Genomic DNA, 25,772 nt, shown 5'->3' with positions numbered 1-25,772 from the left:
GAGTCGCGGCCGGGGAGGGGGAACAGGCAGAAATTCACGCTTATCCCCGGGGGTCCCGGGAGGGGCTCGGACTCCTCCGCCCACCCCCAGGTTCCCGCAGCCGGAGGGGGGTGTGTGTGTGTTTGGGGGGGGGGGGGGTCCTCCCCGTCCCTCCCCGGCCAAGGGCAGAGCGAAGAGACCCCGGGGAAGCGCATCCGAGGGCAGCGCGGGGTCCCGCACCCCGTCCCGCACCCAAAAAGTTTCCCGAAGAAGAAGCGGGGCCGGGGGCAGAACCCCCCCCCCCACCAAACCCCCCCCCCTCCCTCCCCGGCTCCTCACCTACCGTCTCCGTCCCTGTCCCCGCGTCCCTCCCGGCGAGGGGACAGAGCCCGGGGAAGCGCTGGGCTGGCAAGTGGGGGAGGGAGGGAGGGAAGGAGGGAGGGAAGGAGCCCGTCCTGGCTGCGCCCCTTTATCCCAGCATCACCGAAGCGAATCCGCTTTGACGTCCAACCCGGGTTTTTATGGGTGTGGAGCGAGCCGGTGCAGCCCTCATTAAGAGACACTCTGCTCTCCAAATCATACATCTTTTATATAACCTCATTTCCAGCGGGGCTTTTCTTCCCCCTCCCTCCTCTTACCGGGGAGCATCCCCCCCCCACCCCCCCCCCTGCCCCCCCCTCGCCCCCCTCCCTTCCCCCCCCACCAATTAAAGAGCCGAGAGACACCCACACACACACACACTTGTTGCTGGGAAGCTCAGCTCCACATCCCTTCTTCAAACTGCCCTGCCCAGCCCTGCTCCACCACCAGCTGCCCCCCTTGTCCCTGCCAAGCCACAGCCCCCCCCACATGCCATCTTGCTCCCAGCTGGGCTGTTCTCTGGGGGTTTCAGAAAATCCCCCCCCCCCCTTTTTATTTTTTCCCCTGCCAGGTTCCTCTCACCAGGTCTTCCCCTGCCCATCCCTGTGCCCAGGGCAGATGGCACCAGCCCCACCGGGACCTCCTGCTGTCCCCTGCCCTGCTGCAGGCACGAGCAGCCCTGCCCCCCCCCCCCCAGCTGCCTGTACTTCTGCTGCCAGAGCTGTGAGCAGAGCAGAGGGGGCAGGGGCTTCTCCTCACCCCCTCTCCCCTTCTTAATCTGCCCCCAGTAAGGCCCAGTGCAGCCCGAGGCTTGACATCAGTCTCTGGGCTTTGCAATTGTGCTGATTCCCATGGCAACAACAAACACACAATTACAGATATATAATATTATATAAACCCAAGCAGGCTCTCGGGCAGGAGTTGTGAGGTTCACCTGCACCTCCCAAGCCCAGGAGGCAGCTCTGGCCAACAGCACAGAGAGGTGACTTCAGCCTGCCAGAAGTGCCCAGCCCGTGGCAACTGCAAAGATGCCCAGGCAAGTGCCCTGAGCAGCCCCAGCCTGCCCACCCCCCCCCCGCCTCTCCAGAGGCAGCAAATCCAGCCCAGCACAGCAGGAGATTCCATTACAAAACTTCCCGCAGGGAAGGGGAAACGGAGCAGCCCTGTTCCTCCCCAGCACACAGGGAGTTCTGCAGAGGTGGAGAGGGTTGGCAAAGGCAGCAGAAAGGGGGGCTGCTTCCCCCGTGCTCCCCCCCCCTCCTCACACTACCCCTACATGAAGCTGTAAGGCACTGGCTGGGGCTAATGAAAAGGTAATTATGCTTATTTCCATGCAGGAGGATTAATCTGACAGCAAACGACCTGACAGCATCTGCTCTCACCCACTGGGCAGGGAAACCTGCCCCGTGGAGGGACGTGTGGGTGCACAGCAGCAAGGGGCTGTGTGGCCCAGTCCCAGGCTGAACGTTGGCAGCTTCAGCCCAGGGCTCTGGAAAGTCCAAACCCTTCTCCTGGCTGGGCTCGTGATTATCAGGGCAACTGGCCCAGTCCCCCTCAGATGGGGGGCACAGGCAGGGGGGGGAACGAGCACGGCGTGCAGTTGGGGGCTGCTGGGTGTGGTGGCACTCGGGTGGTGCTGGAGGGCTCTGAGCTGCCAAAGCCACCCCTGAAGCACAACGTGAGCTCCAGCCACCAGATCTGCCCTCCTGCCAGAGCTGCAGGAGGGAAAACTGCACCAGGGTGCTGGGATCAAGGTGTGTGGGGCTCCCTGCACCACTTGGGACCCAGAGTTGGTGGGCACCTCACCCCCAGCTGCACCCTTGGCAGGCTCCCAGCCCTCTCAACTAGCCCACAGCTGATGGGAACCAGACCAGTTGTGCTCATCCACGAGCCATGTCCTCACCAGGGCACAGCAGCACTTCCTTCACCTGCAGAAAACTTGATGCTCGTTTTTTTTGCAGCATCTGGAGCTTTGCAGAGGCCCATAAATTCAGTCGAGCCAGGAGCAAAGTGTCTGTGTGAGACAGGAGCTGCTGGGCTGTGCGTGTCCTGTGCATCTCCCTGGAGCCAGGGAGAGCCCCAGGTAGCCATTCCCTCCAGCCAGTAGCCATGAGTCAGCCCAGAGAGGAGGGCTCAGGGGTTCATAAACAACTAATGAGGCAGATGTTGGGCTGCAAATGGAGAAGGTGGAGCAGACTCCAGCCCATCCGCACCCGGCGAGCCCATTCCCCAGCAGCTCTTGGTGTGACAGCAAACATTTGCACCTTCCTTCCTCCAGCAAAGGGCATTTGTGGACAGGATTTCTCCATAGGGAGCATGTTCCTGTAATCCTGCCTTGTGCTACTTGGGTAGCCAAGACCCCTGGAGAAGCCCCCCCAGCTCTGGAGAAGCACCCCCCCCCCCCCCACATCCACCAAAGTCTCTTCCCCTTTTTCACGGCCAGAAGCAAAGACAAGTGACTCTACCAAACAAGTTATCCCCCCCAAAACTGCTCGGCAGAGGGAACAGCCCCTTCCCTGCTCCTCACACAGCTGCTCTATGGTTCCCTCTCACCTCCCAAACCAGCTCAGCCCTGCTTGCTCCTGCCCATATGCTCCCAGCGGTCAGAGAAGCCAAATATAACCACAGCAGCTCATGCTCCCCCAAGTTTCCTTTCCCTCCACCTTCCCAAACCCCAGCTCTTTCCCTTCTCAAGCTGCCCCCCACCCTCACCCACCTCTCTCACCCACCTGGGGGCTCCAGGGGGAAGCTCGGGTGCGTGGCAAGGAGCTGGGGGTGTCTGGAAGGGTGGGTGTCCGGGGCTGGCAGGAATGAGCTGCTCAGGATGCTAAAATCCTTAGGGAAGCGTGGCCTGGGCAGGGATCACACACACACACACACACACACACATCCCCGGCAGCCTCCCAGTGATTCGGCTGCTCTTGCCACGCACCTCGGGAGACATTCCAGGGATTACTGCCCCGGGGAATAAAGAAAGGGCTGAACGTATTTATACTAGAGCTTAAGGAGCGTCTGGAGCGACACACACACACACACACACACACACACACACAGTGAGGCTGGAGGGGGGGTCTGGCACAGAGACTGGCTGCGATTTGGGCCAAATCCCAGGATTGTCGGGCTGTGCTCTGGTTTGGAGCAAGTGCCTTTGCTGGGGCTTGCCTGGAGGTGGCAGTGAGCCTTCGCTCTTGGCCTCTCCCCGAGCAGAGCAGCACTGGAAGGGCTGGGAAGTCCCCAGCTGAGCTGGGGATTTGTTGTGGGCTTGAACAGCGGGACTGGGCAACCCGGCGGGGACCTGCAAGGGTCCCGCTGCCTCCTGCCACCCCCACATCAGCCTCCAAGGGCAGGTTGGATGGGGCTTGGAGCAGCCTGGGCTGGTGGGAGGTGTCCCTGCCCATGCAGGGGGGTTGGGACTGGATGGGCTTTCAGGTCCCTTCCAACCCAAACCAGTCTGGGATGCTTTAACATCCTTCCCCCTACAAGGTGCACGGGGATAAGGTTTGTGATCAAGTCCAGGCTGCCTTTGAAACCCGGGAGGACACAGCCAAGGCAGCTTGCTTCCCAAAACCTCCCCCATGCCAGGTCCAAGAGATGTGGGGGGCAAACTCTTTGCTCCTCATTTCCAAGAGCTGTAACGAGTCCTGAGCTACCAGGCAGAGCTGTGACGACGTGAAGCCTCCCAGCACAACCCCCGGTGTCAGCTTTTCCCTGAAATCACCCTCCCTTCCACAAAGACACGAGTAAATCCCACCAAAAACCAAAGACATCTCTCAAACCTCCCCGTGCTGGGGCTTCCAATTCAAAACCTGCTGCTGGAGGAGCCTTTTGGAGCACATCTCACAGCTTCCAAGGCTCTGAGGTGGGTTATAAAGGGTGAGCTCTCCCTTACCCGTAGGCGTGGGCACACACACACACACACACACACACACAATCTAATCAAAAGATATTAGTCGAAAAATATTTGGCTTCTGGCATCCAACTAACTCCAGCTTCATCCAGACACCAAAGAAATGAAATTATGGGAGCACACAAACAAGAAATTCCGGAGGGATGAATTAACATTTCATCGCTCTTGCAGGACAGAGAAGCACCTGCCTGTCTTCCCTTGCATGTCTTCCTCTTGTCCCTCCAAACCTGAAAGCCCCTACCTTTAAAAGCCACAGGAGCACGTTTCCTCCAGCCCAAGCCCTTCCACCTTCCCATCAAAACCCGAATTAGCATTTTGCAGGCACGCTGGAGGGTTAACAAACACCCCCAAGATCAAGGACTCCTTGTAAACCCGGGGTCTAATTTAGACAGATGAAAACAACAAAAAAAAAAACCCACCCAAACCAACAAACAACCTGCTGGAAGACCTTGCTTCCCAGGCTGGAAACGGCTTCGAGCTACTTCTGGGTTTATTCAGATGCAAACAGTGTCTTTTTGAAGCACAAGTGCCTGAGCAGCTGTAAGTTTGGGGGCAGATGTTCGGCAGCAGCCACCGAGCTACACGACTCCACTGAAATCAGCAGAATCGAGATCATTAAAGCCAGCTCAAACCAGCCAGTCCTCAGCATTTCATACCATCAGAGTCCTTATTTCTAAGCCCCTTAATTTTCTTGGGGGAGCCAACCCCCGACTGGTGCCTTTTTAACCTTGGGATCAACGATTGGGCTAATTACAAACCAGGAGAGAAAGAATCACTTTTTGCGTCGACCTGACATGGTCTATTTAGAGATTTTACATTTTCATAGATGGTTGGTGGGTTGTCGTGGGTTTTTTTTTCACGTTTCAGGGAGCCGTAGGTTAAAGACTCTTTCTAAAAGACCCAAATCCCTAATCTGAACTGAAAAGTTATCACTAAAGGACCTTGGGGTGGGTGGTGAGAAACACAGGAAAGGGCCCCGCGTCACCCAGAGCCCTGGGTAAATAGGGCCAGGAAGGAGAGAGGAGGGCTTGGAACTGGCTGACGAGCCTGATAAGCCAAATCTGCAAAGCATTCATTGCAGAAAAGAACACAAAGCAAACCCAAAAAGCAGAGGAACAGCTGCTGTCGAGTCCTTCGTTTCTAAAAAAGAGCAAAGGGGGGGTGGGGGGGGGGGATCACAGACCAACCCTGCCAGAAATACTGCGCTACCCACCAACAAAGCCCCTCACGTGGGTGGGGAGGGAGGCTGCAGCATCCCTGGGCAGCCCCCCCCCCACGCTCCCCCCAGACCCTTTTAAGAGGGGCAGCACTCCCCATTGCCTCCACCCCAGCTCTTGCCAGCCTGGATGAAGCAGCAAACAACCCCAAATCGTCTTCAAGGTCTTTCCCAACCTAAAGGATCCCGTGAGTCCACGACCGAGAGGAAGGCGAGGTTGATCCCAACCCCCAAATTCCACCCCCTCCCGGCCCCAAAAAAAATCAATCCCAAAAAAACCAACCCAAAACCCCAAAAAAACCCTCAGGGAAGGCAAATAAAGCTGGTGTCACCCACCTCTAAATCAGAATCATTTACCCCCAGCCAAACAAAGACCAAAGATTCCTCCCAGCCCCCAAGAAAGGGGGGAAACCAACAAGGTGACGGAACTGGGGGGGTTTTCTCCCCCTTTCCTCTTTCTCTTCCCCCCACCAAACAAAAGCCCAAGGGTGCTCAGCCTGCTGGGGAGAAGTTTGCAGCAGCTTTGCCAGGAATTGTGATTTATTTCTGGCCTTGACTTGAATGGGATCTTGAAACGCTGCGATAATTCCGAGGTATGAAACAGCTTCTCCGAGTTCAACCAAGATGAAGGAAACCCTGCCACAAACCACTTTGCTCTCAGCACTGCCAGGGGAAGCTGGGCAACCCGACACGAAGCCCCCACAACAGGTGCCAACATGCCAGGTCCTGAGTTCACAGCTTTTTCTTTTAGAAAATAAAAGCAATTTACAGGTTTTTTGGCCGCTTCTGGACCGTGATTCAACTACCCCCAGGCAGCTCCTCAGGGCTGAATCCTGCCTGACCCACAGTCCCTCTGCTCTCAGGTTCCTAGAAATAGGGCTGACCCCAGTAAGGAGAGGGAACTGGGGCTGAGCAGCTCGCTGGTGTCACCTGGGAGAGCTTCATTAGCACCCAGGACCCAATCCCTGAGAGGGGCTGACATCAGCTCTGATAAGGTCAATGTTATAATTAAAGAGACTTTGCCTGTTCTTGGAAACATTCCTGAGTTTTCCTTGCAAAGTGACCCATTCCACATGGATTTCAGGCCAACTCCCAGCTCCCCTTCTCAGCAAACCTCAATTTTCCTTCCAAGATGACCCATACCACATGGATTTCAGCCCCAATCCCAGCTCCCCTTCTCAGCAAACCTCAATTTTCCTTGCAGGGTGACCCATTCCACATGGATTTCAGCCCCAATCCCAGCAAACCTCAATTTTCCTTGCAAGGTAACCCATTCCACATGGATTTCAGCCCCAATCCCAGCTCCCCTTCTCAGCAAACCTCAATTTTCCTTGCAAGGTAACACATTCCACATGGATTTCAGCCCCAATCCCAGCAAACCTCAACTTTCCTTGCAAAGTAACCCATTCCTCATGGATTTCAGGCCAACTCCCAGATCTCCTTCTCAGCAAACCTCAATTTTCCTTGCAAGGTGACCCATTCCACATGGATTTGAGCCCCAATCCCAGCTCCCCTTCTCAGCAAACCTCAATTTTCCTTGCAAGGTGACCCATTCCACATGGATTTCAGCCCCAATCCCAGCTCCCCTTCTCAGCAAACCTCAATTTTCCTTGCAAGGTAACACATTCCACATGGATTTCAGCCCCAGTCCCAGCAAACCTCAATTTTCCTTGCAGGGTAACCCATTCCACATGGATTTCAGCCCCAATCCCAGCTCCCTTTCTCAACAAACCTCAATTTTCCTTGCAAGGTGACCCATTCCACATGGATTTCAGCCCCAGTCCCAGCAAACCTCAACTTTCCTTGCAAAGTAACCCATTCCTCATGGATTTCAGGCCAACTCCCAGCTCCCTTTCTCAGCAAACCTCAATTTTCCTTGCAAGGTAACCCATTCCACATGGATTTCAGCCCCAATCCCAGCTCCCCTTCTCAGCAAACCTCAATTTTCCTTGCAAGGTAACACATTCCACATGGATTTCAGCCCCAATCCCAGCAAACCTCAATTTTCCTTGCAGGGTAACCCATTCCACATGGATTTCAGCCCCAATCCCAGCTCCCCTTCTCAGCAAACCTCAATTTTCCTTGCAAAGTAACACATTCCACATGGATTTCAGGCCAACTCCCAGCTCCCCTTCTCAACAAACCTCAACTTTCCTTACAAGGTGACCCATTCCACATGGATTTCAGCCCAATTCCCAGCTCCCCTTCTCAGCATCCCTCCTCATTTCATCCACCTGGGACCCACTTTCATGCAACTCAGAGAAACACCCTGTTTTTTGAGGTCTTGGCCCTCTTGTTTGGTGGAAACCAGCTGGTTTCCTCAGAATGAGGCAGCCAGGTTAAACCAGGACACAGAAGGTACCAAAGGGACTCCCAAAATGCAAACCAAACCCCCCAGACCTCTTGGTGTTCTGCTGCTGTTGGAGAAGGAAAATTGTGCCTGTGCTGAAGAGCTGGAGGACTTCCATCAATTGATACCTCCAGTGGGTGATGGGAACTCCACCAAAGGTGGTTTTGCTGCTCACAAAACCCAAACAAGCTGCTCTGGGGGGGGATAAAATATGTTTTCCTCTCTCTGTAGCTGAACTTGCCCTCCCAGGCTGGGCTAGGGTTAAGTTCCAGGCAAGGAGAGGTTTCCTGATGGGCACACACAGACCTTCCTCATCCCACCACCTCCACCTGGGATCCTGCCCAGTTCATAGAGGGAGGTGAAATCACAGGAAATCCTGGCTCTTCGTGCCAGGGAAAAGCTGGAAGGGCCCCAAGTGCTTTGATTTCCAGGCTCCTGCATCTTAATGTGCTTCAGCTCTTGGGAGATGACTTGGTTAAGTCTGGATTAAGTTGGTTGCTGGGGCATGAAGGTTTGAGCTGGGTTCTGCCCACAGCCAGCTGGAGATGTGCTCTTTGGGGCTTTGCCTGATGAGGCTGTGGATCTCCTCACCCATCTGTGAGGGGATCAACCAGCTCTGGGAGTCTGGGAGCAGCACCACCATCACCCTGGTGTTCCTTCAGCAGCCACTTCAGCACAGGGAATGGTCCCTTGGCAACAGAAGCTGGGTTGTGGCTGCATCTTCAAGCAGTGTCCCCAGACAAGGCTGTCACCACAGCACCTCAGGTGGGCTGAAACCCCCTCAGCCCACCACTGAAGATGGTCAGAAAAGAGCCCAGGCAGGAGGATGGAGGCCCATGGGCTTTGCCACCACACCAGCCAAGCACCATGGCTGGTGGGGCAGGACAGCCCCACGTACCCACCTCCTGCCCTGCTGCTGGGACCAGTACCAAATGGTCATGGACCAGTATCAAATGGCCGTGGGCGAGGAGGGAGGAGAGGTGCTCAGAAGGTACCAGAAGAGCTGCCACCCAAAACACTCCCCTTTTGATTTGCCATTTCACAACCTTATTTCCCTGTCCCCGTTTGAGGGTGTTTGCAGCAAGAGCAGCTGAGGGGCTGGGAAGAGGCTCTGAGTGAGGAGCTGGAGGCAACCCCAGGCAGGCAGCCCCAGGGAGAGTTTTGAGGCTAAAAACCACAGAAAACAGGAAAGACAACTTCATGAACAAAGAGGACCTTGGACCTGAGAAGCCCTGCCCCATGGAACACTGGAAAACAACCACCTTTCTCACCAGTCCCCAGCTGAGAAGTGGAGAAACTGAGGCACAGAAGAGGCCAGGAGCAACCGACACGTTTGCAGCATTCCTGGGACCAAATTTCCAAGCAAAAGTATGTCTAAAATACATAAAAATCTCTTCTTTTTCCTTCTCTGCCTGTTGGGTGGGTGGGACAGGGCTCAGGGATTTCCCTGCCAGGTTAAAGGACCCTCAGGAATCCCTGGAGTGGGAGGGAGAGGCTGGAAAATGCTTATCCCAAAGCACCAGGCAGGAGCTGGTGAGGTCAAACATTTCTGTTTGTCATTGGGGAAGAAATAATTAGAGAGCTGGGTGGAGGAGAGAGGAGGAGAGAGGGGAAGAGAGGAGGAGAGAAAGAAGGAGAAGAAAAAGAGAGGAGAAAGGAGAAGAGAGGAAGAGAGAGGAGGAGAGAGGAGGAGAGAGAAGGAGAGGAGGAGAGAGGAGGAGAGAGGAGAGAAAGAAGGAGAGAGAGAAGGAGAAAGGAGAAGAGAGGAAGGGAGAGGAGAGAGAGGAGGAGAGAAAGAAGGAGGAGAGAAAGAGAGGAGAAAGGAGAAGAGAGGAGGAAGGAGGGAGGAGGAGACAGGAGAGAAGAGGGAGGAGAGAGGAGGGAGGAGAGAGGAGCAAGGAGGGAGGAGGAGAGAGGAGAGAAGAGAGAGGAGGGAGGAGGGAGGAGAGAGGAGAGAGCAGGAGAGCAGGAGAGAGGAGGGAGGAGGAGAGAGGAAAGAGGATGAGAGAGGAAGGAGGAGAGGAGGGAGGAGAGAGGATGAGAGAGGAAGAAGAGGGAGGAGAGAAGGAGAGGGAGGAGAGAGAGGAGAGAGGAGGGAGGAGAAAGGAGGAGAGAAAGAGAGAAGGAGAAAGGAGAAGAGAGGAAGAGAGAGGAGAGAAGAAGAGGAGGAGAGAGAAGGAGAGAGGAGAAGACAGGAGGGAGGAGGAAGGATAGAGGAGAGAAGGAGAAAGGAGAAGAGAGGAAGAAAGAGGAGGAGAGAGGAGAGGGAGAGGGTAGAATAAAGAAAAACAAGGGAGATGAAGGCAAAGCAAACCCAGAGCAGTTGCAAACCCCCAGCCCCAGCAGGCAGAGCTCTCCCAGCCTGGCTCTTCCACAGGGACAGCTTCTCCTTCTGGGATCAAACCAAGCTGCTTTGGGAATGTTGGGAAGACCTGCAAGCAGGCGGATGGAGGAGGAGGGGAGGGATGTGGCCTTGGCAGAGGGTGATGCTGCACCAGGTGCTTTACCAGTGGCTGACCCTGAGACTGAGGTGGCACCAGCCCTAGAGCCAGGCATGTCCCCTGTGTGACCCAAATGTCCCTCCTGCCACCAGTGCCACCCCTTGAGGCTTGGCAGCTGGGACTGCTGCCTTGGCAGGGAGCAAGGAGTCACGGTGGTGCTCCTGGCTGGGAGCAAGAGGAGCTGCTGGAATCAGAAAGCCCTTCTCCTGTGGATCTGAGGGCCACGTCCTTCCCAGGCCAGGAGGTGTTCAGTGCCACCACCGGGTGAGCTGCTGTCCCTGTCCCTGCTGGCAGGAGCTGGGTGCTCTGCAGCTCTCCAGCTTCATCTGCTTGGAGACCTGGAATGGTCTTTGAGGCCACCCCAGGGGGTTTGCACCTAACCACTCCCCCCCAGTTTGCAAAGACCAGAGGTGGAACTCAGCCCTGCCCTGCCCTACCCCAGCAGTGCTGGTGTCCACCTGAACTGGGATGGGGCTGGCACTGAGCTGCCCCACCTCAGAGCATCCTTCTCCCAGGGGATCTGCCTGCAAACTACCCCAGAGACCTCCTGGGGCAGAGCAGGAGTTATTTCCCTGCTGCTTTCCCCCCCTCTCTCAGCTAGAAGTCAGAATAAACCCCATTCTGGACATTTCTAATCCACGTTTCCCACAAGGAAATCCCTCTCTTGGCAGCTTGTGTCTTCTCCTCACTTGCCCCCAGCCTTGTGTCCCCTTCCCTCTCCAGCATCCTGCTGCTTCCTACAGAACCCTCTCTCCCTCTCTCTGGATCCTGGACCAACACCACAACCTCAAACATGGTTTTTCTTCCTCTTGGGGTCCCACCAACCCCCTGCAGATGAGGACAGGACAGCCCATTGCTCTGAGCTGCAATAACTTGGTACATCTGAGAGCTCCTCACCTCTGATCCCATCCAGATGGACAGATCCTGAAATAGGCTCTTCCCCCTTTATCTCCACCCCCCTTCATTTTTCTCTTCTCCCCCCCCTAACCTTTTATTCCCAGTGGCCCAGAACATTTAGTCTGGCCGGGAAAAGGAAATCTCATTAGAGAATTATGGTTTGTTTAGCAGGTCCCACTGGAAGCCCTGCAATAACCACGGGCTTCCTAACAGGATTAGCCAGTGTCTGAACCTCCCGATCTCTCTCCAGTCGTCTCCACTCCCCACACCAGGACCCCAGCAAACCCCCAGCAGCCACAGATGCAGGTGCACATGGAGAAGAAAAGACTGAGGGGAGCCAAAGGTGGAGGTTTTGTTGGGGTGAAGGTGGAGGTTTTGTTGAGATGAAGGTGGAGGTTTTGTTGGGGTAAAGGTGGAGGTTTTGTTGGGGTAAAGGTGGAGGTTTTGTTGGGATGAAAGAGGAGGTTTTGTTGGGGTGAAGGTGGAGGTTTTGTGGGGGTAAAGGTGGAGGTTTTGTTGGGGTGAAGGTGGAGGTTTTGTTGGGGTGAAGGTGGAGGTTTTGTTGGGGTAAAGGTGGAGGTTTTGTTGGGATGAAGGTGGAGGTTTTGTTGGGATGAAAGAGGATGATTTGTTGGGATGAAGGTGGAGGTTTTGTTGAGATGAAGGTGGAGGTTTTGTTGGGGTAAAGGTGGAGGTTTTGTTGGGATGAAAGAGGAGGTTTTGTTGGGATGAAGGTGGAGGTTTTGTTGGGGTGAAGGTTGAGGTTTTGTTGGGTTGAAGGTTGAGGTTTTGTTGGGGTGAAGGCTGAGGTTTTGTTGGGGTGAAGGTGGAGGTTTTGCTGGGATGAAAGAGGATGATTTGTTGGGATGAAGGTGGAGGTTTTGTTGGGGTAAAGGTGGAGGTTTTGTTGGGATGAAAGAGGAGGATTTGTTGGGATGAAGGTTGAGGTTTTGTTGGGATGAAGGTGGAGGTTTTGTTGAGACAAAAGTTGAGGCTTTGTTGGGATGAAGGTGGATGATTTGTTGGGATGAAGGTGGATGATTTGTTGGGGTGAAGGTGGAGGTTTTGTTGGGGTGAAGATGGAGGTTTTGTTGGGGTGAAGATGGAGGTTTTGTTGGGGTGAAGATGGAGGTTTTGTTGGGATGAAGGTGGATGATTTGTTGGGGTGAAGGTGGAGGCTTTGTTGAGGTGGGCAGTGCTGGCAGAGGTTTCAGCAGGCATTTTCCCAGGTTCTCCAGCCACAAATCCCACTTTGCTTTGCTGCCTTGGCCTCTTCCAGCCTGATGGTTCATTCTCACTCAATGGTGCACGGTGGTTCCCAGGAGGGGACTGGAGATCACAACTTCAGAAACACGAATGAGACGCTGGAGGAACAGAAGTTCTCAGCATTAAACATTTGGTCTCTGCTGCACCTGAACCACGACTGAGGCACTAATGCCAGCTGGTTGAGGGGCCTCCTGGAATCTGTCTTGGAGCCTAAATGATCCTGGAGGTTTTTGGTTGGCATCATGTCCCCTGGTAACACGTGTTCTGGGATCAGGTCTCTGCCGTTAAGAGGGCAGGAAAGCTCGGGACAAAATCACTCAGGGAAAATCAAGGAAGAAGTGATGAGGGGCAACCAGAACAGCTAAGACCACATTTTGCCTTCAGTGATGCTGAAACCTTCTTGCTTCTCCCACCCCTGTCCCCACCGAGTCCAGGGAAGTGGTGGTGAAAGGGCAAGGGAGTGGGAGCAGCACCACGTGTGAAGTCACCTCGGGGGTTTCACAGGGCTCAACATCTGCCTCTTGCTCCCAGCCTTCCCTTCCCACACCAGGTTAGACATTGTCCCTCCCAGTGTCCCCAGACACAGCAGCAGCAGTGCCAGGCTGGGGGAGCACAGCCAGCTTCTCCAACCCCACCTGCAGCCGGCTCTGCTCTTGGGGCAGGAGTGGGGCAAAACGGTTCTGCCTGCAGCAGCTGGTGGAGCCCAGGGGAAATGTCTCAGCAGCATCTCTCCAGGTGCCACCTGGGAAAGGAGGAGGGCAAAACACGGGCAGGAGCTGCCTGATTTGCCTTCCCTTAGAGCAGGGAGAGGTGGCACCAAAAACAAGAAGCAGGAGGCTTGGTTCCCCAAGTTTGGCAAGACCATGATCTCACCACTACCTCACACCCTCACACACCTACTGACCTTTCTCCATCCCACACCTACTGACCTTTCTCCATCCCACACCTACTGACCTTTCTCCATCCCACATCTCCTACAGGGAGCTTTTGCCATGGCAGAGCCCACACCAACCCCATTGGGTGCAGCCCAGCAGATGTCCAGGTGCCCTGTGGTCCCCTGGGACCATAGCCTAGTCCTGCTATGATCTCCAGTGAGGGGTTGGAGCTCTGGAAGGTGTTGGATCTCAACCCCAACCCCACACTTCTCTGATGACACAAGGAGCTCGGAGCCTTGACTCTCAGCTTTGAAGCTCCAAGTGGCCTGGGGTGAACTGAGGAACATCATCAGTGCTGGAGGCAATAAAAGGCCTCGTAGGACTGTTTCTTTTTTTTCCAAGAGCAAAGCCTCTCCCTGCAGCTCCCATCCTGTTCCAGCTCCACCAGCAGATGTGGTCACCATTGGCAAGACTTCAGTCTTCAGGTGAAGGGACGTAGTGGCAGGGGTTAAGCCCCAGGGCTCAGCCACCAGCAGCCACCAGGGGCTTGTGCTCTGAGGGTGACAGGGATGTCCCTGAGGAGGTGGTGAGGACCTCTGGGGTGAGGGACAAAGCAGAAGTCATGGGATGGGTGGGACGGTGCTGAGCTGAGAGCAGGAGAAGTTTGGGGCAGTGTGTAGTTCAGTCTGCAATGTCTCACCAGGCCAGGAACTGAGCAAGTGGCCACAAGGGATGAGGTGTTTGTGGGGCTGATGAGGACATGGGGGCTGGAACCAACCCTGCACCCCAGGAGGTGTGGACACCCCCAACTCCTGGCCTTCCACCAGCCTTGGGAGCACAAGGGAAGAGGATGAGGGAGTTGGGGTGTTCAGCCTGGAGAAGAGAAGGCTCCAGGGAGACCTTAGAGCACCTTCCAGGGCCTGAAGGGGCTCCAGGAAAGCTGGGGAGGGACTTGGGACAAGGGCAGGGAGGGATGGGATGAGGGGGAATGGATGAAAACTGGAAGAGGGAGATTGAGGTTGGACATGAGGAGGAAATTCTTTGCTGTGAGGGTGGTGAGACCCTGGCCCAGATTGCCCAGGGAAGCTGTGGCTGCCCCATCCCTGGCAGTGTTGAAGGGCAGGTTGGATGGAGCTTGGAGCAACCTGGGCTGGTGGGAGGTGTCCCTGCCCATGCAGGGGGTTGGATATAGATGATCTTTAAGGTCCCTTCCAACCCAAACCAGCCTGGGATCCTGTGACACGACCTCTGCCTGCCCTGGGCACCAGCAGGGGGGTGCAGAGGGAGGGCAGGACGAGGACACTCTCAACTCCCCTGGTGCAGACATTGCCCTTGTACCAGTCACCTGGGCTTTAGAGGAGGTTGTAGCCCCTTCGGGCTGCAGATGGAGCTGACACAGAGATGTCAAGGCTCTGCCTTCCTCTGGCCCTCCTGCAGGGACCCCTGGGCACCGTCACCCTTCCCACCACCCTTCTCCACCACCACCCTGCAGGAAAGAAGTGTTACCTGGGGAGCTGGGACTGAACAGACCTGGCCAAGTACAACACCCCAGAGCATCAGCCACCCCAGAGGAGAGGACACAGGGCCTGGCCTAGCAAACCTGACCAGCACCAAACCTTCACACAACTACACACCCCACCCTGCCCAAACCTTCTCCTCCCCAACCCCCTCTTTGTCCTCTTTCTCCACTTTCTCCCTCAGCTTCTTTGTTTGTTTGCCCATCCAAGCAGCCACCAGCAACAACAGGCTCTGGCAACCCAAAACTTCCCCTGGGGAAGAACTTCTGGCATCCAGAAGCCAAGTGAGGAGACTCTGGAAAGTTGCTCTGAGCCTGTCTCATCTCAGGACTTGACATATCACCACTGCCCATTTCCCTTCCCAAGGAAATCTGATTTATTCCAAAGTTTATAGTTTCAGTGACCTAATCCCAGCATAGTTGTTCCTGTTTGCCTTTAATTTACTGCCTCAGCTTGTATTAATTGATGTCTTGCAGAGGGCTCGAGCCCAGCTAATTGTTTTAGGAAAAGAGCAAAAAAATAAAAAGAAGAAGAAAGAAAGGGAGATGTCAGGTCCCTTAGTGGATTAGGAAGATGTTTGAAGGGGGAAATGGCAGCCACCAGATACCAGCCAAGAGCTCCAAACAGAAGCAACTTCCCTCCAGAGGTGGAGGCTGGCCAAGGCATGGCAAGGTGCCACCATGCAACCCACAAACAGACATCCCTTCCCTGGCCAGGAGGTGACCTGCTCCTTGGAGAAGGAACCTTGGAGTCCTGGTGGTGGACAAGTTCTCCAGGTGCCCTCGTGGCCAAGAAGGCCAATGGAATCCTGGGGTGCATGAGAAGGGGTGTCTCCAGCAGGTCAAGGGAGGTTCTCCTCCCACTCTACTCAGGTCTGGTGAGACCCCACTTGGAGTGTTGTGTCCAGTTCTGGGCTCCCCAGTTCCAGAGGGACAGGGATCTACTGGAGAGAGTTTAATGGAGGCCACAAGGATGATGAAGGGACTGGAACATCTGCCTGATGAGGAAAGGCTGAGACACCTGGGGCTGTTCAGTCTGGAGTTGAGAAGACTGAGGGGGGATCTAATGAATGTCTATCAATACATGAGGGCAGCAAGAAAGCAGGACAAGCTCTTGTCACTTGTGCCCTGGGACAGGACGAGGGGCAATGGATTCAAACTGGAGCCCAGGAAGTTCCACCTCAACGTGAGGAAGAACTTCTTTGCTGTGAGGGTGACAGAGCCCTGGGACAGGCTGCCCAGAGAGGCTGTGGAGTCTCCTTCTCTGGAGACCTTCCAGACCTGTCTGGATGCCTTTCTGAGTGACCTGCCCTGGTTTTGGTCCTGCTCTGGCAGGGGAGTTGGACTCGATGATCTTCAGAGGTCCCTTCCAACCCCAAATATTCTGTGACCTTGAGGAGGGAAGTGAGAAGAGCTGTGAGAGCCTCTCTTCTCTGCCCTCAGCCAAGGCTGCTTCTGTCCCTGAATGACAGTGAGGATCAGGGGAGATTCCTGAGGAGAGGAGAAAGGCAAATGTCACCCATGGTCCAGCAAGGATGATCTAGGGAGGTGCAGGCTCCTCATCTTGCCTGAGAAGGTGATGGAGCAAATCCTCCTGGAAGCTGCTTCCACCCATGGTGGACAAGAAAGTCATTGGGAGCTGCCAGCAGGGATTTATCAGAAGTCAGTCATGTCCAATGGACCTGATGACCTTCCAGGGTGAGATGGTTGGCTCTGTGGACCAGGGTGGAGCAGTGCAAGGTGTCTAACTTCACTTTGGCAAGGCCTTTGGCAGAGCCTCCTGCAGAATCCTTGGGACCAAATCGTGGGTAAGCAGCTCCCTGGGGGCCAGGTCCACTCTCAGCTCATTTGCAGATGACACCAAGCGGGGTGGAGCAGTTACCAGGGTGGAAGGCAGGACACAGGGACCACGACGGGCTGGAGAAACGGGAGCACGGGGAATTCAAAGGCCAAGTCCTGCCCCTGGAATGGGATAACCCCAAGGAAGAGGGACAGGCTGGGTTCAAATGGCTGGAAAGCAGCTTTGGAGAAAGGGGTATGAAGGTCCTGGTGGACAAGAAGAGCCGTGGTTCAGCTTGGTCCAAGCCAGCTGCTTCCCTGGGCTGGGTGGCTCCTTTCTATTTGGTACTTGTGGGTATGGATGGTGTCACTCCTGGGTCTTCCCCAGGATAAGACAGACATGGACACACGTGGAGGAGGTCCAGTGGAGACCACCAGCCTGACCAAAGACTGGAGCAGGAACACACAAAGGGAGGCTGCAGGAGCTGGGCTGCTTCTCCCTAAAGAAAAGGAGGAGAAGAAGACACCTAATGGCCTTTTGCAACTATGGAAGTGCAAGCTGGGGAGAAGCTCTGGAGGTCACCAGAGGCAGGATGAGATGCAGTGGCACAAGCTGGAACGTGCAAAATTAAGACTTGCTATTGGAGGGGGGAGATGTTTCCCACAGAGCTGGTCAAACATGAGGGATTTTCATCCTTGGAGTTATTTGAAACTTGGCTTGGTCACAGCTCTGAGCAACCAGCTCTGGCCCTGCCTGTGGTGCAGGCAGAGGAGACAGGGTGCAAGGCAAGGTTTGGAGACCTCACACAGAGTTTCTGCTGGGTTGGGCTTGAACAGAAGCCAGCAGAGAACAAGACAGAGGAGCAAAAAGCTTCACCTCCACCAACTCCACCTGCCGGGACCACACAGCGTTTGCATTTCTGGGACCTGATGTGGAGCCCTGGGCAGACACCAGCCAGGTCCAACCCCATGGGAAGGTGGAGCAAGGGAGGAAAAGCAGGGCCCTCTGCTCTGCTCTCCCTCCTCTCCCTGCTCCTTGTCCTTCCTCCTCCATCTTCCCTGGGAGAGCAGAGGCCAAAGCAAAACCCCAACGCTGGGTTGAACCTTTCCAGAGAGCTTTTTGGAGCTGGGAACGTGTGGAGGGGCACCCTGGCATGACTCCAGCCCTCACAAAACTCCAACACCCTCTGAACCACACCCCTGTCCTACGAAAACATTCAACTTTGCCAGGCAAGAAACTTCCTCCTCCTAGTTTTTCCATCTGAAGGTCTCACCCCCCCCCTCCCCCCTTTCCCATAAATCAACCCCTGCTCTTCCTCCCTCAGAGGGGTCGATTTACTCAGGAGCAACGCAGGGAGTTCCCAGATGAGCACTAATTGCTCTCCCAAATGACTGAAGAGTTGAAAATTGCAATCCTCTCTTTTGGAAATCATCTCAGACAGTTCAATAATCATAAAAAAAAACAAAACACCCCAACCAACACAACCAGCTGTCACGGGGGAGACAACTGCAAACGGATCAAAGGCTTGGAGAGGAGGTGAGTGTCGCTGCTGCCTGGTGAATTTATCCCTCTGAATCGACACAGGGAGGATAAAAAACCCTCGTGAGGTGAGGAAGACACTGGTAGAACTTGGAGACAACCCCAGTGCTGCTGAACCAACCCAGCCTCCTGCAGCCCCTGAGGGCAAACGGCACCAGCTTCTTCCTCGCTGAGAAACACCCCCCAGATTTAAAAATAATAGATATAATAAATAATAATAATAATAATAATAATAATAATAATAATAATAATAATAATAATAATAATGACAATACAGGCAATGCTTGTGCTAGTTATGGGAGGGCAGGGGCTGGTGGAGGTTGGTGTGGATGCAGGAACCAGCTGGAGGCCACCGAGCTCCTGCAGGGTTGAAATTGTCACCCAGGAGGGGAGGGGAAAACTTGTTTCATTTTGGCCTTTTCCCAATTTCCCAGCCCCTCCGGGGGCAGGAGGTGGGATGTGGCTGCTGGGGAGGGCCAAGGAGAGGCCGGGTCAGGGCTGGGGGGCACATGGGGCAGAGCTGGGGGGGGGGTTGGAGGGGTCAGCATCCTCCTGCTGAGGGCACAGGGGGGACCAGCAGGGACACAACCCCAGCCAGGGGTCTTCAAACAGCAATGTTTGGGGGTTCACCAGGAGCACCCCCTCCCCCATGATATATTTTGGGGCTCACCAGGAGCACCTCATCTCCCGTGCAATATTCTGGGGCTCACCAGAAGCACCCCCTCCCCCATGAAATATTCTGGGGCTCACCAGGAGCACCTCATCTCCCGTGCAATATTTTGGGGCTCACCTGGAACATCCCCTCTCCTGGGCAATATTTTGGGGCTCATTTGGAGCACCCCCTCTCCTGGGCAATATTCTGGGGCTCACCTGGAGCACCCCCTCCCCCATGAAATATTTTGGGGCTCACCTGGAGCACCCCCTCTCCTGGGCAATATTCTGGGGCTCACCAGGAGCACCCCCTCCCCCATGAAATATTTTGGGGCTCACCTGGAGCACCCCATCTCCCGTGCAATATTCTGGGGCTCACCGGGCACATCCCCCTCCCCCCCCCAATGTAACATTTGGGGCTTCACACGCACCAAAAAAAAAAACCCACAACCCCAGGGAGAAGCTCCCGGGGCAGGTCGGGGAAGGGGCTTAGAAACAAGATGATCCAAGAAGAGGAGAAAAGAAAACCTTCCCCCCGTTTCTTTCCCGGGAGAGGGAGCGAGGGGGTTACCGGGATGAGGGGGTTACTGGGAATGAGGGGGTTACCGGGATGAGGGGGTTACTGGGAATGAGAGGGTTACCGGGAGCGAAGGGGTTACAGGGATGAGGGGGTTACAGGGATGAGGGGTTACCGGGAATGAGGGGGTTACAGGGAGCGAGGGGGTTACCGGGAGGAAGGGGGTTACTGGGAATGAGGGGGTTACCGGGAGCGAAGGGGTTACAGGGATGAGAAGGTTACCGGGATGAGGGGGTTACCGGGAATGAGGGGGTTACAGGGATGAGGGGGTTACTGGGAATGAGAGGGTTACCGGGAGCGAAGGGGTTACAGGGATGAGGGGGTTACAGGGATGAGGGGTTACCGGGAATGAGGGGGTTACAGGGAGCGAGGGGGTTACCGGGAGGAAGGGGGTTACTGGGAATGAGGGGGTTACCGGGAGCGAAGGGGTTACAGGGATGAGAAGGTTACCGGGATGAGGGGGTTACCGGGAATGAGGGGGTTACAGGGATGAGGGGGTTACTGGGAATGAGGGGGTTACAGGGAGTGAGGGGGTTACCGGGATGAGGGGGTTACTGGGAATGAGGGGGTTACCGGGATGAGGGGGTTACTGGGAATGAGGGGGTTACAGGGAATGAGGGGGTTACAGGGAGCGAAGGGGTTACAGGGATGAGGAGGTTACAGGGATGAGGGGGTTACCGGGAATGAGGGGGTTACAGGGATGAGGGGGTTACTGGGAATGAGGGGGTTATCGGGATGAGGGCGTTACTGGAATGAGGGGGTTACAGGGAGTGAGGGGGTTACCGGGATGAGGGGGTTACTGGGAATGAGGGGGTTACCGGGATGAGGGGGTTACTGGGAATGAGGGGGTTACAGGGAATGAGGGGGTTACAGGGAGCGAAGGGGTTACAGGGATGAGGAGGTTACAGGGATGAGGGGGTTACCGGGATGAGGGGTTACCGGGAATGAAGGGGTTACAGGGAGGGAGGGGGTTACTGGGGATGAGGGGGTTACCGGGATGAGGGGGTTACCGGGAGGAAGGGGATTGCAGGGATGAATGGGTTACTGTGAATGAGGGGGTTACAGGGATCAGGGGTTACCGGGATGAGGGGGTTACCGGGAGCGAGGGGGTTACCGGAGCCGCTGCCCAGCGCGGTGCCAGGAGCCCCGGGGAGGCGAGCGACAGCCCGGCCGGTGGTTGCCATCTGCTCCTGGCACCTCCTGCCACTGCCAGAGCCCGAAAGCGGGCACGGGAAACCGAGAAAACAGCCCTCCTGCCCCCCCAGAGCTGCCCCGCTGGGCTGGGTGCGGGCGGGGGGGAGTTGCGGGAGGGGGGGGGGGGGGGAGTTGCGGGCAGGGGGGGGCAGTTGCGGGCAGGGGGGGGGGAGTTGCGGGCAGGGGGGGGGGCAGTTGCGGGCGGGGGGGGGGGGAGTTGCGGGCAGGGGGGGGCGAGTTGAGGGCAGGGGGGGGCAGTTGCGGGCAGCGAGAAGCGGCGGCTGCTCCGGCCGAGCTGCCCCTTTAAGGGGGTGTTGAAAAGGCTGCAAAAAGCCCCCCGAGGTGGTGGCTTCACCGCCACATCCCCTGGTCCCCTCCTGGGACGGCGGGTGGTGGCCGGGCTGGGGGAGGCGGCAGGAGGGCTGGGAAGCAACTGGGAGGATCCTCAAGGATGCACTGAGAGCTGTCGGTTCTCTGCCGTGGGAGCACAGAAGCAGGGAGCTGACCTAGGGTGAGGGAAGGGGGGCTGTGGGGGGACACTCGGAAGCTCCCGGGGCTGCTGCCGAGGGAGGGATCCTCTAGAACCACAGAATCATCCTGGTTGGAAAAGCCCATCTCGTCCCATCATCTCAGGCGCGTCCTCAGCTAAACGGGCACCCGCAGGGTCGGAATGTCCCCCGTGTGTGTGTCGTCCCCCCCCCCCCATCGCCACCCACGGGCAGCAGAGACACCAAGATCCACCCCCATCCCTCCGGGAAGGCATCCAAAGGAGCAGGGTTGGCAAAACAGGCCATGAAAACAAGAAACCGGGCAAGCAAAGAGCACGGGAACTCAAGCCCCAGCCGGGCGAGAGCGGCCGAGTTCCCGGGCCCCGCATCCCAACCCTTCCCCCTTCATCCCAAACCCCCCCCCCGGGGGCTCGGCGCAAGAAAAACCCCTTTTCCAACCCAATCGATCAATCAAGGCTTTCAAAAGTCCCATTCATCCCCAGCCTCTGTTTGTTTTCTGCACTGCGCGAAGCTCAAACAAGCAAACCAGATTAGCTGGGCTCGTTTGTTTCCTACTTAATTACACCTCTTCGGAGCTGATGGAAGAGATTTCAAGATTGGGGTTGCTAAGGATGAAAATCCACCTGCCCCCCCCCTTTCCCACACCCACCTTGGCTTTTCATTCCAGGCATGAAATAAACCCAGATGGGGTGGTTTTTGTGTTGGGTTTGGGGTGGGTTTTTTTTTGTTGTTGGGGTGTTTGGTTGGGTTTTTTTTTAATTTTGCAAAAAAAAAAACCACCAAACCCCAAACCCAACAACAAAAAAAGAGCCCACCCCACCAAAAAAAAAAACCAAACAACCCCAACCCTCTAATTATTGAGGCTGTGAATTCAGAAGCTGCCAGCCCGGGCTCAGGTTGTCAGCAGCAGATGGACGAGGGCTCCAGCTTTTGATCACTGGCTCCAAAGCCTTCCCAAAACAACCCAAGAAGGATGCAGGGGGGAGGGAGGAGGGTGGTAAGGACCCCACATCTGCAGCCAGATAACTTGAGTCGTTTCCACCCACCCCCTCCTCCCAGGGTTGCTTTGGCATGACTAGGACTTCCCAGGAAGGCAGAGCAGCTGTGGTGGTGCAGGATTGAGGTCCTGGGTGGAGGGATGAGCTTGTGTCTTCCCACACCCCCCCCAGTTCCCCCCTTAAGCTCAAGCTGGAGGTGCCCCAACCCCTCCTCGGCTCCTGAAGCTGCTGTTCTTCCTCCTTCCCTTCCCCCGGGGCCCCACGGTTGCCCCTCTGCACCCCACATTTCTTCACCCACCTGCCCCAAAATCTGCTGGGGTTAATGGAGGTGGAGGACACGGCCCCAGCCCCTGGCACACAGAAAGGGGAAGGTCCCAAAAGTGCAGCAAGATGCACATTTTGGGGCTGGGGGGGGGGGGGGGGGGGTATTTTTAAGGCTTCCAGTGGATCAAAGAGCCCTGCAGACCCCCACCCATGAACCCACTAAGCCAGGGGGGGAGATGCCAACTCCCTGCTCTGGCCAAAGGGGTGCTGCTGGTGGCACTTGCCTTGCAAGGGCCAAGCTTGCACCCCAGGGGTGGAACAAGTGAAGCCCCCAGGGCTGGAGGCCTGACCCGAGCCCCCCACAACTCCCCGAGAAAGAAGGGCCAGCAGGGGAGGTGGGGGGGGGGGGGGGGTACCCCCACAAACCCATCCCAAATAAACTGTGCTGCTCCCACGCTTGGAAACCTCCCAGTTGGGGTTTGGACCCAAAGATGTTTTCAACCCCCTGAGCCACCCCAAACCCCCCTCTGTGTGTCCCCCCCCCCCCTCCAGGCCCCAGCCAGCCCCTCCCCCCGGTGCCCTGCTGCCCCCAGCCTCACGGGGGCACAGAGCATCCCACATTTCCTCTCCTCCCCCTCAACCCCAGCCCAGCCCGGCGGGGTTTCAGCCCCCCCCAAAAAGAAAGCAAACAAAGGCACCCACCGACTCCATGAGCTCCATCGCTCCCGAGAGCCGAGGGGCTGGCAGAGATGGGGGGGGGGATAAGATGCCAGGAAAAGGGCTTTGCCGGCTACGGAGCAGCAGGGGGGGGGCTGCGTGTGCCCTGCCCGCCCCCAGCCGCTTTTCCCACGGTGGCATTTGCCTCCCCCGGGGGCCCAGCAGGGTCTCTGTCCCCTCCCCAGGCCATGCCCAGCACCCTGAGGCTCTCCCGGGGTACCCACCACCACAGCCAAGCCCCCCCCCCCTTCCACTCCCTGTTGTGTTCCCCCGGGGTTGGGATTGGCGGGGGGGGAATTCCTTGTAGGTTTTGGGGGATCAAAAATACCTGCCGGGCAGCTGGTGCCAGCACAGCCACAGTGTCCCCAGCAGCCACCAGCTGAGGTTGGTTATTCAATAACTTCCACCCTCCCCAGGAGGAAGCAGCTCTGTGCCTGCCCAGCTGTACAAGTTTTGGGGGGGGATCAACTAATTCGGGGGTATTTAGTGGTTTAGGGACTGGCTCTTCCTCAGCCCAACGGGTGGGACTGGGAGTAGAGGGGACAGGGATGAGAACAAGCAGGAGATTTGGGTTCAAAACCCCCAAGTGATGGGGGGAAATAAATAAAAGAAGGAGAAGGAGGAAACCCAGCAGCTGCAGAACCAGGCTTGGTGGGTTGTCCCCTGCTTCCTGGAACACCTGCACCGGGGATCAGGACTTTCCCCCCTGCAAAAAGCTTTTTCCAAAGCAAAACCAGCCACAGAGCCCAGGAGAAGGTTTCCACACCACAGCTGGGACCAACAAGGTTCTTCCAGAGAATGACCTCTCTGTAAGGAAGGAGCTGGGTTTCTAAGCCAGGCCCCAGAAGAGCAGAGGCAGGAGCTCTTGCCCTTGCCACAGTGCTGGGGTTTCCTTTGAACTTCACCTCCCCAGCTCGATCAGGAGATAATGGGTCTTTCCGGGCATCTGAAATGGAATTTGCATTGATTTTTTTTTTCCCCTCAGCTACAAAGTGAGGGAGAGCAGAAAAGCACCTGCAGGCTCCTCAGCACAGCTCCAGCCCCTCCACGCCTCCAAGTCAGGTGTGCCCGGAGGGTTAGGACACATCCGAGGGCTGCTGCATGAATTAAACCAGTGCTTCAAGATTTCATCACCACCAGGGACCCTTTTGTCTCCTCTCCCCTCCCATCTCCCCGTTTCCTGCCTGACCAGCTCTGGGAAAGCTGCACCCTGGTTCAGCATCAAGTTCTGCTGCTGCAAACCCCCTGAATGTCCCCAGCTCTGCTGTCACGGGGGCAATTTCCTTCTTGAAACTGAACTTTGAACCCCAAGCAAGACTCCTCCAGCCCCAGGCAGGGGGGGGATGCCCTTGACCCACACATTGCACCCCCACAGACGTGGTTTTCTCACCCAGCTCGAGCCCAAGGAACCCCAGCCTTGTAAAACCAACCCAGTTTTACAAAGCATCCTTTGTCAAGCCCATAAATCAAGCCCCTGCTCTACTTCCCACCCCAAGGCAAAGCTCTGGAGAGCAGGAATGTCCTCCCAGGTGCCCCTCCAGTTGCTCCCAAAACAAACCCCCACTTTTATCCAGCCACGAGCAACTTAACCCAGTGTTTTCCTCTTCCAAAGCCAGAGCAGGTCCCCAGTGCTCTGGCCTGGAACCAGTTTACCAACTGTTCTCCACAAGGAAGACTTTGGAGCAACCACCTGGAAGCAGCTCAGTGGTTCTGCCTTTACCCCCCAGTTGCAGGTTCCCAGTTCAGGGCTGGGGGGGGGAAGCAGGATCCATCCCTGCACATCAATGGGCTTGTGGAAACAAGGAAGGGGACACTCAAACCCAGGTGCTGGGTGCTGATGTGCAAACAGCTTTCCTAACAGGTTCCAGGAAATCAGAGAAGGGGTTTGGACACCTCTGGTAGGAGGAAGAAGCCCTGGGGGTGCCCCCTCCCCCCCCCCCCAAGGCAGGGAACAGGCAGCACCTCCCATGGGAGCAATTGCTGCTTTAACAGCTCAACAAGCAGCAGAAGCCAAACCCTTTGCCTTCCTGCCACAACAGGATCCATCTGTCCCTTTAGCAGCCCAAGCACAACATTCCCAGCCCCCCTCCACCCCCAAATCTCACAGCACCCATCCCCACAGCAGGGTCCCACACCCCACATTGCCCCAAACCTCCCCCCCCAGTGCCAACCTCAGCACACACAGACCCAACCCAGGCTCTTGACCTACCAGCCCCCTCGTCTCCTTCACCTCTGGCTCCAAGGATGGCCAAAAAAACTGTTCCCTTGGGAAAAAAATTCCACCTGGGAGGCCGTGGCTGAGCTCCTTGCCTGCACCCATGGGTCCCTCTCCTGCCAGGTTCATTGTATTTCAGGTGTGGGAGAAAGAGCAGATAATGGGACAATCCATTTTCCTCCCAGCACCCCGGGCAGGTTCCAAGCCAAGCCCAGAGGCAGGACTGGGGAAACCACTGGGAACATTTGCTCAACCATAGAACAAGGGATCTGCCATGGCCAAAACCTTCTCCTTCCCATCACGGTGGTTGCCTGGAGCATTCCCATGGATGTGGGGGTCAAGTGGGGTTCCCAGTGTATTGGCTCCAATGCGGAGTCAAGGCACCAGTGTGGACGTGCTGCTGACAACCCCAAACTAACTCAGGAGCAGCTCAATACCTGGGGGGTTTTGGGGCTCTGGGT

General features: G+C 56.2%; 1 protein-coding gene across 4 annotated transcripts in view; it reads right to left on the bottom strand.

The window, feature by feature from the left end:
- NOS1 (nitric oxide synthase 1) overlaps positions 1-25,772 on the bottom strand; it is a 94,076-nt gene that overhangs the window by 66,877 nt on the left and 1,427 nt on the right. Inside the window, exon 1 of one of the 4 annotated variants that reach the window (XM_051633950.1) lies at positions 3,069-3,148. The exons of 2 other annotated variants lie outside the window; for them this stretch is intronic. The gene's annotated coding sequence lies outside the window, so the exon portion shown is untranslated. Of the gene's footprint in view, positions 1-322; positions 391-3,068; positions 3,149-25,772 lie in introns of those variants that run through there. One more of the 4 variants, XM_051633949.1, reaches the window with a different exon arrangement.

Source organism: Apus apus, chromosome 16, assembly GCF_020740795.1.
Source record: "Apus apus isolate bApuApu2 chromosome 16, bApuApu2.pri.cur, whole genome shotgun sequence".
Classification (NCBI taxonomy): domain Eukaryota; kingdom Metazoa; phylum Chordata; class Aves; order Apodiformes; family Apodidae; genus Apus; species Apus apus.
The sequence above is the reverse complement of the archived record's forward strand: the minus strand, read 5'-3'. Positions and strand labels throughout refer to the sequence as shown.